Source organism: Mya arenaria, chromosome 5, assembly GCF_026914265.1.
Source record: "Mya arenaria isolate MELC-2E11 chromosome 5, ASM2691426v1".
Taxonomy (NCBI): Eukaryota; Metazoa; Mollusca; class Bivalvia; order Myida; family Myidae; genus Mya; species Mya arenaria.
The window spans coordinates 50,307,751-50,320,930 of record NC_069126.1 but is presented as its reverse complement, the minus strand read 5'-3'; the positions used below and the strand labels follow the sequence as shown (position 1 = coordinate 50,320,930).

The 13,180-nt window shown below is 32.1% G+C and overlaps 1 protein-coding gene across 1 annotated transcript in view; it reads right to left on the bottom strand.

Moving 5' to 3' along the window:
* Positions 1 to 6,055, bottom strand: part of LOC128236203 (neuronal acetylcholine receptor subunit alpha-6-like) — a 43,304-nt gene extending 37,249 nt beyond the window's left edge. The window contains exon 1 of the mRNA XM_052951090.1: positions 5,985 to 6,055. The gene's annotated coding sequence lies outside the window, so the exon portion shown is untranslated. The remainder of the gene's footprint in view (positions 1 to 5,984) is intronic.
* Positions 6,056 to 13,180: the final 7,125 nt, after the last annotated feature.

The window sequence follows — 13,180 nt, the reverse complement described above, 5'->3', positions numbered from 1 at the left end:
CAATTGTTAGCAGGGACGTTGAAAACAAGGAGATCTTGATCTTTTTAGACAGACCTATTGGTTCTTTAACGTGCCCGCTATAAAGGGAGACAAGCAGTATTTAAAAAGTGCTCCAAATTTCAAGGAACTACTCTTTAGTGCAAGACTCTAGAAAAAGGAGTTACTAGTACCAATTTAAAGGTATTACGGTATAACCCGATCATGAATTAAAGTCGGGACCTACCGCGCTCGAAGCGGAAGTACTTCCATAAAAACATCTAATGAAGTAAACGCGTATGTCTTTTTATTCCCTCTTTGTGCTCTGCTAGTTTAAATTCGTAGATTTCTCAAACTCCAATAAAATATAAGCATCTTTATTGACATATGGGCAGAAAAGAGAATAAGAACGTAACGCAGTCAATACGAATAATGCCCTGTACCTATGAGGCTACGTATCAACAAATTGTCAAACTATTGGCCAAAGACCCTGTTGTGATGCCTAGGTAAAATCATAACTTTTTTATAATATACGTAACGGGGTATGAATATTGAATGCAACAACTTCCTTATGCTTTGAATTGTCATTTTTCATTTCTAATTCAGATATGACATATTACATCATTCAACAGTACTAGTGTTTGTTTTGTCAATTCCCATCAACTTAGTAAAGTTTTAATCATTTTATGACGACAAACGTCTAACTCTTAAGAGGACAGGCAACATACAGAACGGCGAAAAAATACTCGGTCTTTATTTAGTTTTTATTTGATATCTGATAGTCAAAAACCTTTTTTATTGCCAAGAAGGGAAAAGTAATTGCCGTTCTTTTTCGATCAATTTATTATAACTTGTATCCTTTTGTTTTCTTTCGCGGCAATAGGAGAAACACCAATAAACCAACCTCGTAACAGTTAAAAGATAAGAGACAGGAGTCTGTCAAACATGCATGACTAATGCAGCAAGAATATTGACACATACAATCGCCAACATATAAAACGCATGTGTTTACAGTGAGTTTACTGGCGTGCCTATATTATAACATCAGTTAGTTTCAAAATGTAACTGGTTCAGTCACTCATAAGATTTAAATATGTACGAACGACCGTCATTGCATAAACAATAACATGAATGCTGGAGATTTAAATAAATGCTTTTATGAAATATTCATACTGCAAATGATGCAAATATGAGACAAATATGAAAGTCAATCAAAGGTTTGATACACGTTTTATTAATATAAACTACGCCCAAAACACAGTAATAAGCTGTTGAACGTTGTGAAAATAAAACAAAAAACAGACAAGTGTTCATGGTTCTAGTTAGTTTGCATACAGAGTTTGCTAATAATTTGATGAGCGGAAAAATCATTCGCATTATTCATGTCATGTTCAATCATGTCAGTGAATCTAAATATGCGAGTATAGGCTTTGTTCTGTATTCTAATGTAATTGTATCACAACTATTCTTAAAACTTTACGTACGTTGGATATACACTAACAATTTCATTGGATATAAAATCAGTCATTAGCTTCAGAAAAGAACGAATAAACGAAAGGATATTAAATTAAATAACTACATTGTTTGATAACAAATATCAAAAACATACAAAAAAATGCAGTTGAAGAATACGCCCACTTCGAAATAATTGTTTTTAAGTTCATGAAAATGGCAACAAAATAGTTTTCATCTGCATACAGTTATAAAGAGAGGGTTGGCAAATTGTAGATAACGACAAATAATGGAAGGCATTTTCATAATACGTTGACTACTGGCTGACTAGACCCTAAGTTGTACGCATAAAATCCTGGCCGGTGGTTAATACTTGGAAACCTGAATAATGTATTGGGTTATTCGGTTAAAACTGTGGAGTTGGATTTTATAATTTGTATATAATCCGACTTATAAGTTGTACAACGCAATGCCAAATTTAAATGTGACTAAGGTTTGCGCAGCCATCATGGACAAACATTAAGTTTATTTGTTGTATGCTCCTTAACGAGTAGAAAATTTTTAAAACTTAAAAGTTACTGTATTAAACGAATACAATGATACCACATTTGTAAATGTCAAGCATCCGTAGAATGTGATCTTTAAAGATGGTTATTTAAAATAATAACCTAAATAAATATTTTCAACTTATATGTTCACGCGCAAATTATTTATGATTCGCCTAAGAGACTCAACTGATTAGTGTCGATTTATGTGGGTGTGACAGCTTGCAATAAGTTGCCAATAGCGCAAATAAGGTCCTGATTTGGACTTCGTTGTTTACATGTTTTAAGTAATTGAAACGGCTCAGACTGTCCATAATGTCAGCGAAAAAACAGTCTTGGCAGTGAGTGTCTCGGACTGTTCTTTCTCTGACATAATGGACGTTTTTCAACCTTTCACACTTATCAGACAGAATGTATGTCGTTAAATGCAATTGTGATAAAAAGCTCCACAATGAAAACAATAGACCAGTAAATAATTTGCAGGAAAACGTCAGATGCACTTCGAACGATATAAGCGGTGTCTTAAACGTATACATTGATGATACAGTTAAAATAAAAACAGCTGTTATACATTTCTATTGGATTATTTTAAATACCAACTAAGCCCATACTATGATTTAGACCGCAGCAGAAGGTAAATAAATTTTCTTTAAATTGCTTCATCTCATACATAACCAGTCAAGCATTGAGTTATTCTAATTGACATTTTGTGATTCCTTGCATTTTGAGTAGATAAGATTTCAGTACGGAAAATGATGATTTTTAAGACTTAAAATACGCATAAAACATTTTGCAGTCTGCGAAACATTGTAAATTCTGTATTTAGATTGTTTAGTTCTTCCTTTTTGCAAGGTCATTCAGTAGTAAAAAATCCAGAACTGCAGAACAATCGCAATTGACCATTTATTAATAAAATATGGAAGTGAAAGCATACTTTTCCAACGCGTGGTGTCGATTGATTATTCCAAGGCGGCGTCATAATGATTGTCATGCTATTCCAACTCAGTAAAAATATAATGCTTAAAAAGGGCAAATTTCTTGACTTTAATAAGGGTACATAATCACATGCATATTATATTTCTCATATTGTACGTTAAATTTACGTACATTATTGACCAATACAATATTAAGCTAATTTCAAGGTTAGAGTACGAAAAATACCCCTCAGTTGTTCCCATATCCTATTTTTCTGTTTTAGTTTGTTAATTTTTATGTTTGTGTCAAAAGGTGGTTATTTGAAATAGTTATTTAAAAATATAATGTAATATATGGCATATACATATCTCTTTCTGTTTTAAATGTTAAGAAAATTAACCCCAGTATCAGATGTTTGACATTTTGACAGGCGGAAAATTCCAAAACGAAATCAACTACCGCATTTTTTTTTTCAAACTATCTAACAAAAGAAAATAAATGAACAGTTTACAAACCAATGCTACCACACTTATCGTGTTTGGTGCTTCGTCCATGGTATTTATGCTCCTCAATATGAAACATATCACTTTTATTACTCCATATGCTTGAAAATTCATTCAAATGTATTCGCTAACTGAATCAATTTAGAATTAGAGAGGACGGAGAGCATACAAATAAGAGACATTCTCGCCAGCCACACAACAACGTGATAAAAGTTTGATTTGATGATGTATTACTGGTACTTGTGGTCAGTGTAATTTCAATATTAGGACTTTCTGACCTAGCACTCTGGGGCTGGGAAGTTAATTATCAGATATGTCCTGAATGCTAACTAGCCAACTGATAATGAATGATAAAATGAATCTTTAATAGATTATTTACCAATTAGTATCCCAGTAGCTTGAAGAGTATACAGTTTTCTTAATTATGCTGGTGCTAACTAATGAGTTTAACCAATTTGCAATCAATTTTATTCAGTAAACTATTTCTGTTTTTGCATATGATTACAGTTTTTGTGATTGTGTGACTGTGAATGATTCAGTTCATCATGTTTACATTAATAAAGTAAATCATCGGAATATCAGTTTCTAGAACATTGATTTGCATGTGTACCATTTCTTTTTCAATACTATGAAGTTTCATTTGATTTCCTCCAGAAAAGCCGAACAAACAGATGACGGTTTGATAGCTATATGCACCATAATCCTTCGAGGGAGCGGTGTCGGCTATAATTGTTTAACTGGCATTTCAATTTTATTATTATTATTATTATTATTATTATTCAAAGTATTATGTCGCAGGTCAACCAGAAGGGAAACGACATTGGTTCTCCTGGAGAACCAATTTTGATTGACAGTCGTAATGGCTTTAGCGTAGAAAGCGCCAATAGAATATTATGAGAATGTGGCCGGATTGTACAAACATGCTGTACAATTCAGGCATGAAGTAATGATCAGAGATAGGGAAGCAATGTGTAGAGTAAATATAATCGAGCCACTTATATCCCTGTGATTTTAGTTTTGGCACGTCTAGTGCATTTGTAGTTAAAGTTTACAATTATAATCTTGTTCAAATATTACACAAAACAACACTTCATCCGAAATGTTTACTATTTATAAAAAACAGATTTCCGTTTCACCGCATGAAAAGGTTCACACAAAATTGTTCCCCGGTTCAGCGTGGTAACTGTCATATAAAATAATACTAATAAAACAAGAAAGCGTTTTATTGGTTTCACCATTGATTAAGTAAGTATAACGACACTCTTTCAAATTCTTTAAGTATGATTATATTATATATTATATCAAAAAAACGAATAGAATATCAAAGAACGTACTGATTTTGCCTTGTTTTCTCTTCTTATTCGGTAGTACCCATAATGACTTTTTTTACAGTAACATTACTACATATATCATTGACATTTTTACAATTAATCTCTGTTCGAGCGATGATGGCAGGAGGGTTTGGGAGTACTCTCTTAAAGAAACTTTAACTTCTACTCCAAACTGGTGCATTTGGATCGAATATTAGTACTTTCTTTCTCTTGTATTAACATTAAAAAAAAGTATTCAAACGATTTAATGGGAGTTGACGCTAGTGATGAGCGTGAAGTATAAACAGTGATGAATGCTAGTTTGTAAGTCAACATATGACATTGTCCCGAGGTATGCTGTAAATTATGGGTATGTAGCTTGTTTGCAAAGTAATAAATGTGTTGCCCATAGTAATATTGGCACACAGCGATCGCTCTTCGCTAACATCTTTAACTCCCATGTATCAGTTAATTCAAATTTGTAAACGCTTATGTACATATCCACAGGGTGCTTTTCCATAAGTAAGTCTGCGAAAACGCACATTGTGTTATTGTGTTCTCTTTAAATTCCCAACAGAAAATCTTGTTCTTTAAATATATTTAAAAACAAATCCCTGATATATTGATACAATTGCTTACAGGTAGTGCCGTCTAATTCAATAGGGTTTACAACGGATAGCATGGTGTTTCCCACTTTATTTGCATCCTTTAAATTTAGCAATTTAGCATCATCGATTTAAAATCAAACATTTTTAAGGCATCTTGTCAATAATATGTTTCATCTGCTGGGCCGCATTTTTAAACATCGTTCAAAGGGTTGTCGGATATAGATGCGATATGGAATTAGGGGGCTGAGAACGGTGCTTTCTACTTGCGCAATACTTCGTTTTATGGACAAGGCATTTTACATAGCGGCATAATCGACAATGTTTAATACATACTAATACAACAATCAAAAATGAAATTGCTGCAATGAACCGATACCTTGGGGTTTTTAAAAAACAAGGTATGAAATATTCAAACAATATCATTGAAATATCCATCATGTAAATGATGCAAATATAAGACGCAAATTGAATGCCACCACTCAAAGGTTTGAAACACATTTTGTTTTATTTAAACTTCGTCACAAACACAAATATGAACGCTTTTAAAGATATGGAAATAATACGAACAACATGTTATTAGTTAACATACATACTTTGCTAGTTATTTAATGAACGGAATCATCATTTGCATTATTCATGGTGTACATTTTATTATAATGAAAAAATATCACTTACTTCTCAATATACCAGCAGCAATCCCCGAGACCTTGCCATCAAATATATTGCCGTGTTCTTCCCCGACCGCAGCCAAATATTTACTATTTACCTCAAGTTAAATTTTCCACTCTTTTATACAAATGTTTTCAATAAATAGTGTAATACTATACATCGCATATTTGTCAACTGATCATACGTTGATTTTGCATATCAAGTGATAAAACATCAATGGAAGCATTGGTTAGTATAGGAGTTCAAAAGTATTGTACAATCATGACAGTGAAATACGACTAAAGGCTTTGTTCTGTTTTGTATTGAATCCAAATTATGTAATTATATCTGGACCATCCTTAAATGGATATTAAACGTTTGACACGTATATGTATATATATATTTGAGAAAAGCCAGTTATAAGTTTCAGAAAAGATTGAGTCTACAAACGGATAATGAATTAAATTACTTAATGTTTTCCAAAAACCGATTCTGCTGTTAAATGAGACAACCAGTTCAATATATTCGTTTTAAGTTTATGAAAATGGTCTGCTATCTGTAGGTTAGTACGACAAATAATGGTAGCTTGTTCATTTTTAAAACTGTTAGTGTTTTTTTTTTAATTTATACACTCACTAAAATAGTATAAATAATTAAAAGTTTATATCCAGTTTCAAGGCACCAGTAAAGTGTATATTTATTAAAAAAAATACAACATTTATATAAAACAGCACACAACACTCATCAACATTCTGAAAGCTTGCATGTCATTCATGTGACCAGATTATCTCATATAAGAATGCATGTCATTGAATGCATTTGTGATAATAAGTTGAACAATGAATGCATAAACTCAATTCAAGAATTGCCTGAGCACGCTAGCTGAATGACTAAATGAGATGAGCGGTGTGTATACTTAAACGTATACTAAATTGATAATGCAGTATCAAACTATTTATTTATAGGGCTTTCTCGGATTATTGTAAATAACAACTTAGCCCTCATTATCAGTTTTACCGCAGCGGAAAGTATTACAATTGTCTTTGTATTGCTAAATCTCATTTATTATCATTATTACATTGATATCTTCTAATTTTCACTGAAAGATGTCTTGCTTTTAAGAACAAAAACTTGAAATTTGCACCGCATATATTTTGACGAGCAGATACAGTTTGCATACGGTAGAGATGGCTTTAAAAACATTATATAAATTTTGCATTTTAAATTTGTTCCCTTTTGCAAGGCCATTCAGTAGCGTAGTTTAATCGATAAATTCAAGATGGTGTCCAAAATGGCTGCCATTTAATTCAATTTCAGTAAACATTGATAATGAATATTCTTTGAATGAATATAAATAATGAATAATGTATGGATATTATATCTCTCATATACTTTAGATTTACATATTAAAATGACCACCATTCAGTCCCACTAGGTTGCTCAAAACCTTAGATCCCTCCTCCCTTCCCCCAAAAAAATAAAATAAAATCTGACCCTAAAGGATAAACGGTTTAGAGATAAAACCAATAAAAACCACTTAGCATGTCAGCCTGCTGGACTATTTACTGTGTGTGTTCCCAGATGTTTCTTGTACTGACAAATTTTAGTGTGCAAGCATTAAGTTTGTCATGAATGAATTGCATAATCAACGCACTGAATGTGCTGAACGGCTTGAGCGATGATTCCTTCTTTCTGATAATAAAAAGAGATCATATGAATGATAACATGGTACTCGCTCGCTTGATTTCTTATTATGGATTGTACATCTGAAACTATTGCCCCTGTAGTATCTTATTTATAGAATCATTCTGCAATACTGTTACAATTGGCTCAAGAATAGACCTTTAAGTAGTTTTTCAGTTTATGGGAGGTTTCCCTTTCATATCCGTGTGTATATATGTGTTTTACAGTTCTTTACGCAAACTATAACATACTCGTACATGAACTTATTTTGTAAATCAAACATGTTTTAGCTATGTTACAAAGACATTTCGAGAATGATTTTCAACTCCACATGGACTCAATTGAATTGTTGTGGTCTATTACAAAAGTCTTAAGCTAAAGCTCAAGCCTAAAAACGTTCTTGAAAAGGAGGTACATGCTTGCATACAAAAACTATATACACAACCGTTCTATAGCATTTAACCACCTCATTCATCTACATAAGTAGGACAATTTAAAGTTAAAACATGACCTCACAATGTTTTCTTTTAGGTTCTTGTGTTTGATAACGGGTTGGATATGCATTACTTTGCTACATTTTTGTTATGCTTATTTTTGTTTGCACTTTTATTACAAATCAATGTACCTGATTTGATTACGTTATGGTCACATAAAACAGTGTATTCATTAAAACCATCGCATGATGATGTGTCGCGCTCGAGATCCGAGTCCCTAATTTCAAGGTCAAGGTCACAGTAACCTCCTTAACTTATATGTATCCGTCAGACTGTCCCAGTTTTGTCAAGTTCATATTTTGATGATCGGATTTTGAAAAGGATTCCTGGTCATGACATTTTGATTTATTGATAATTAATAATGAAAAATCATGCATTTACCGTATATTCATTTTTTTATGAAACAAATTGTCCTTAAGGAATCATCTCAGAGACGAAAAGAAAAAAATGTAGGAGACTGTTGAGAGAAGCTTCAATGTCCAATCTACAGGAATACATAGAACTGTACACCTTCTAACTAAGAAGTGGGACAACTTGACCCAAGTCCACCGCCCTAAATTCATGGACTACAAAAGGCAGCTTCATCTGACAGGATCATATTTTTCTCATTTTACATATATTTCTGAAATTAAATAAAAAGTTAAATAAATTCATGTTATTTATTAAATGAGGTAATCAATTAGGATCACAACTGTACTTGCAGATTCAATAGTAATTGTAATATTATAACTACATACTGATTCCCTTTTTTAGACATATTAATAAATTTAAAAAGTGAGTTTTGACACTTTCACATACTTATTATGTACATAAATATTTTGTTTAAAATGAAAATGACAATACTGTACAAAAGTCACAAATAATTTATCAAAAGTTAATGGAAGCAAAACATTATTTTCTTCAGGAAATGGCCAAAATACAGCCTCCTTGTCAGAATTTACAAATGCTGTCATTGATGTTATTGGCAGGGATGGCTCTGCCATGGATGGAATCGGTGGATCAGAAGAATTTAATTCAACATGTATTCAGGAAAGGTATCAATAGATGGAATATCTTACAAACCAAATTTGAGATCTTCAACAATAATGCATAATGCCAATGAACTTCATCTTGCTATATTACCATTGAAATAAATAACCAAATGGGTCAATATGTGAACATATGTGTATTGATTAGATGGTGGAAAATGATATTTTATAAGGCTTAAGTTCCACATCCTACCATATACAGAAATGAGTTGATGTGTGAATTTTCTCAAATAAATAATAATTATTTTAATCTTTATTTTTCAGCCAAAGCAGATCAGATGTTGGTCTCAATTTACAGCCTGTATATCAGTTTGTAAATGATTACACGTAAGTATCTCTCACAATCACTTGTTGTATAACATTTTCGTCATGCTGTTGATGTCATCTTTGTTATAAAAAGTATTCTTAGCTATTACTAACCTATTCATATCTTTTAAACATTCATAACAATAACATCTGAATGTAACCAATACATTTAAACATTAAAATATTCAAACATCTCCATTAACTGACACATTCACATGACTGAGACAATCATATCACTAAGACATTTATATGAATAAGACATTCATATCACTGTCAGATTCACATCACTAACACATCCATATCACTACCACATTCTTATCACTAAGACAATTATATCATATCACTAAGACAATTATATGACTTACATCACTCAGACAATCATATCAGTAAGACAAACATATCACAAAGACATTGATAATACCACTAAGTCATTCATATCACTAAGACATTTATATATAACAGGATGAGATAACACTACAATGCACATTGATATAAAATAACATGAACACAGAAATGGTTTCAGATGTATACCGACATGTACATGTAAATATCTAAGGACTTAAATAAAACATAGCACACATTCATTGATTTTTTGGTGCAATTTACTGCCTTAAGAGATGTTTCCTCTTGCCAAAAAATCCCCATAAAATGATATTTTCCAAAATAATTAATAAGATTTCAGTGAATACAGCAATGAATTGCTTAAAAAAGATAACAACATCTTGATAAGACTACCCGGTAGCCATTTTAGATTAAATGCATAAAAAGGTAGAAATAGGTCTATTTTATATTATACTTTCCATTCAAACTTTTTATTTTTCCCAAAAATTGGAAAGTCCCAATTTGGTACCATGTTCAATTCCAAAATATATCACAGACATTCTCGGGTATGATCAAGTTGGGAAAAATATTTCAAAATGACTCTCACATTCTAAACAAGTCAGCATAGTGACCTTTTTACAAGATTTGCAAAAATATGATAGCACATTTTAAAATTAGAGTTTGTAATTCCAGGACATATCAGCCAGTGTTGGAGGCAGATGAGGTTCCTGCCACGTTTCATCTTTCAAGACCTGAGGCTAGCACGACTTCCAAAGTGTTCACAACCTCTACATCATGCAATCGATGTTGCTGTCAGGAGTGTAAAGCAATCAGGCAGCTGCAAAAAAGAATATTAGAATTAGAAGTGGCTATTTTAGCAAAGCAATTAAAAAAATAAAAATAAAGATCAATATGCACATTGAGTGCTGATGCCAAATTTTATTAAAATTACATAAAATATTTAAGTTAAGTTTTGTGGCATTGACAGGTTAAATTTGGAAAGAGATTACAGTAAAGGACCTCTAACTACATTCTTAATAAATGTCTGTTGCCATTTATCAGCACATTTAAGTACACTTTTATTATAGAACATAGTTATGTATTTTGGTACTCTTTAAAGTCTTTGATTAAAACTACTGTTAACTTGCAGGTACCGAGTATTTGGTAATCCACCTTGTTGTTCATTGATGGCATTTCAGAAATTATGCAACTTGTGTTCTGCACAACAGTGTTTTACCCATACCTAAAGTTATGTTTCAAGAGTAAGGCTCCAAATTTGATAAGTCTATGTACATTTTACTCAAGGGATATCCATTTTTAACTTATATGGGGGGGAAAGCACTTTAAACTACATGTAATACCACTCCCCTACAGAATCAAATTTACCCTATTCATTTGGGGTCCAAATTAACAAAAAGACACACGCGACCATATACTGAAAAAAATATTTAGCAATGACTAGCCTTTTAAATAGAAGTTATATATATATATATATTATATATATATGTATTTGATGATTTATAACTAACATAATAATTTTAAGAAATTAGCTTAATGATTTTTGAAATTAGCTTCATGATTTTTAAGTTCAATTCCTTTCCTCCTTAAATGTGTATAGTATCACTTGTGTGACCGTTTAAATCTTAATACAAAATTTATTATGAATGTATACTGAAAATCTACACAACTTAACCAACAATATTGAATTCCGTATTGAATTAACATTCATAAAAAACTTGTTGTTGTTATAATGTATTGCTGTACATGAGTAAAGTACTAAGTGTTACAATTAATTATTTAATGTAATTGTATTCTATATTCTGTAACATATTATTATTGTGATAGTTTTATTTGAAGTTAAATTTCAAATAAATTAGGTTACACTTAAATTGCACACTTCAACTGGCTGGAGGATTATTTCCCTATGAAGAATGCCAAATCTCCTCTTTAACTGACCTATCCCTCTCTCAACCAAAGCTCGAGTGACTTTGTGGCACTTGCAATAAATATTATTGATGAAACAGCCTTTGTGTGTATGAAACAAAAATTAAGCTGCTAATGTAATGTTTATATACATCTAGCAGATCAGACAACAGAATAAAATAATTTGGGCTCTCAATTTAATTTATTCAAAATTTAATCAACCACAATGTTGCAAGATCAATACATGTAGGGCTATGCATTTCAGATTATGCAGAGTTAAATTAATTTTGAAACATACCTGTTATAGGCTTGTTCGGCCTGGGTTTGCGGAGCTAGGAAAGGGGTAAGCAGCCACCTTTTGGCTGGATAGCCGCTGTCCCCAAGCAGATGGAAACCGTGTGGCATGTGGCCATTCTCAAAAAGGTTGTTTAACGAGCTTTCTCGTAAAACTCTACTGTCGTGCACGGATCCAGGCCAGCGTGCAACAACATCAATTATATTGTACCATCCGTCAAAAACAAATTGAACATTTATACTATGTTTTCCTTTTCTGTTGACAAAAAATTCTTCATGTTGATTGGGTGAGGCAATGTTAATATGGGTTCCGTCGATGGCCCCAATGACTTTCGGAAACCGTGCAATCCCCTGCATTTGCACGGCATTCCGTCTGAATTCTTCAACAGTAACTGGAAACCTAATAAATTGCCTAATCAACGCAGGTGATGACAGAGCATTAATAACTTCAGTCAACACACGTGACACTGTTGGCTGACTGACGCCATGTATGTCCACATCATTTAACTGTATTAAGCCAGTTGCTAAATATCGTAATGTAATCAAGATTTTTTGTTCAGCATTTAAGGCGTTATTTCTGGCTGCTTTAGGTGAAATGTTAGCCCCGATCAGCTGTGTTAAATAATTGATTTCAGCTCTGTCAAATCTGTATCTGTTTATAATATCCATTTCCAGTAGAGTATCAAGATTCGGGGCACGATCCATGATCTGAAATAATAGCCTGACATGTTATTTAATCATAATTTAAATTAAAAAATAACATCATGACAAATACTTTGAATATTTATCAATTTTGGCCGATAGTTTGCATTAAACTTAATGTAGCTTTTTAGTAAAGAAGTACTCATATTACCTAGTTGCAGCTGCACATTTTTTACGAGTATTAACATTCATGAACTTACCGTAGAAATCTTTTCTTTACACAATTTTAAAGATTTCTTTACGAAGTTTATATGAAATTTGATGGGGCAACATGACAATTCATGGAATTATGATTCTATTTTTATAGTAAATATATATGCTATCTCAGTTCACATGAATGGTTACCTTTTAATTTATAAGAGATGTATTCTTATGAATCCAATCATTGATATTTTCACTATCATTACTTACAGTTGACTTTATTTCAGTAATATTTTGAACATTGTTTCTTTTTGTTCTGAGATTAAACTTT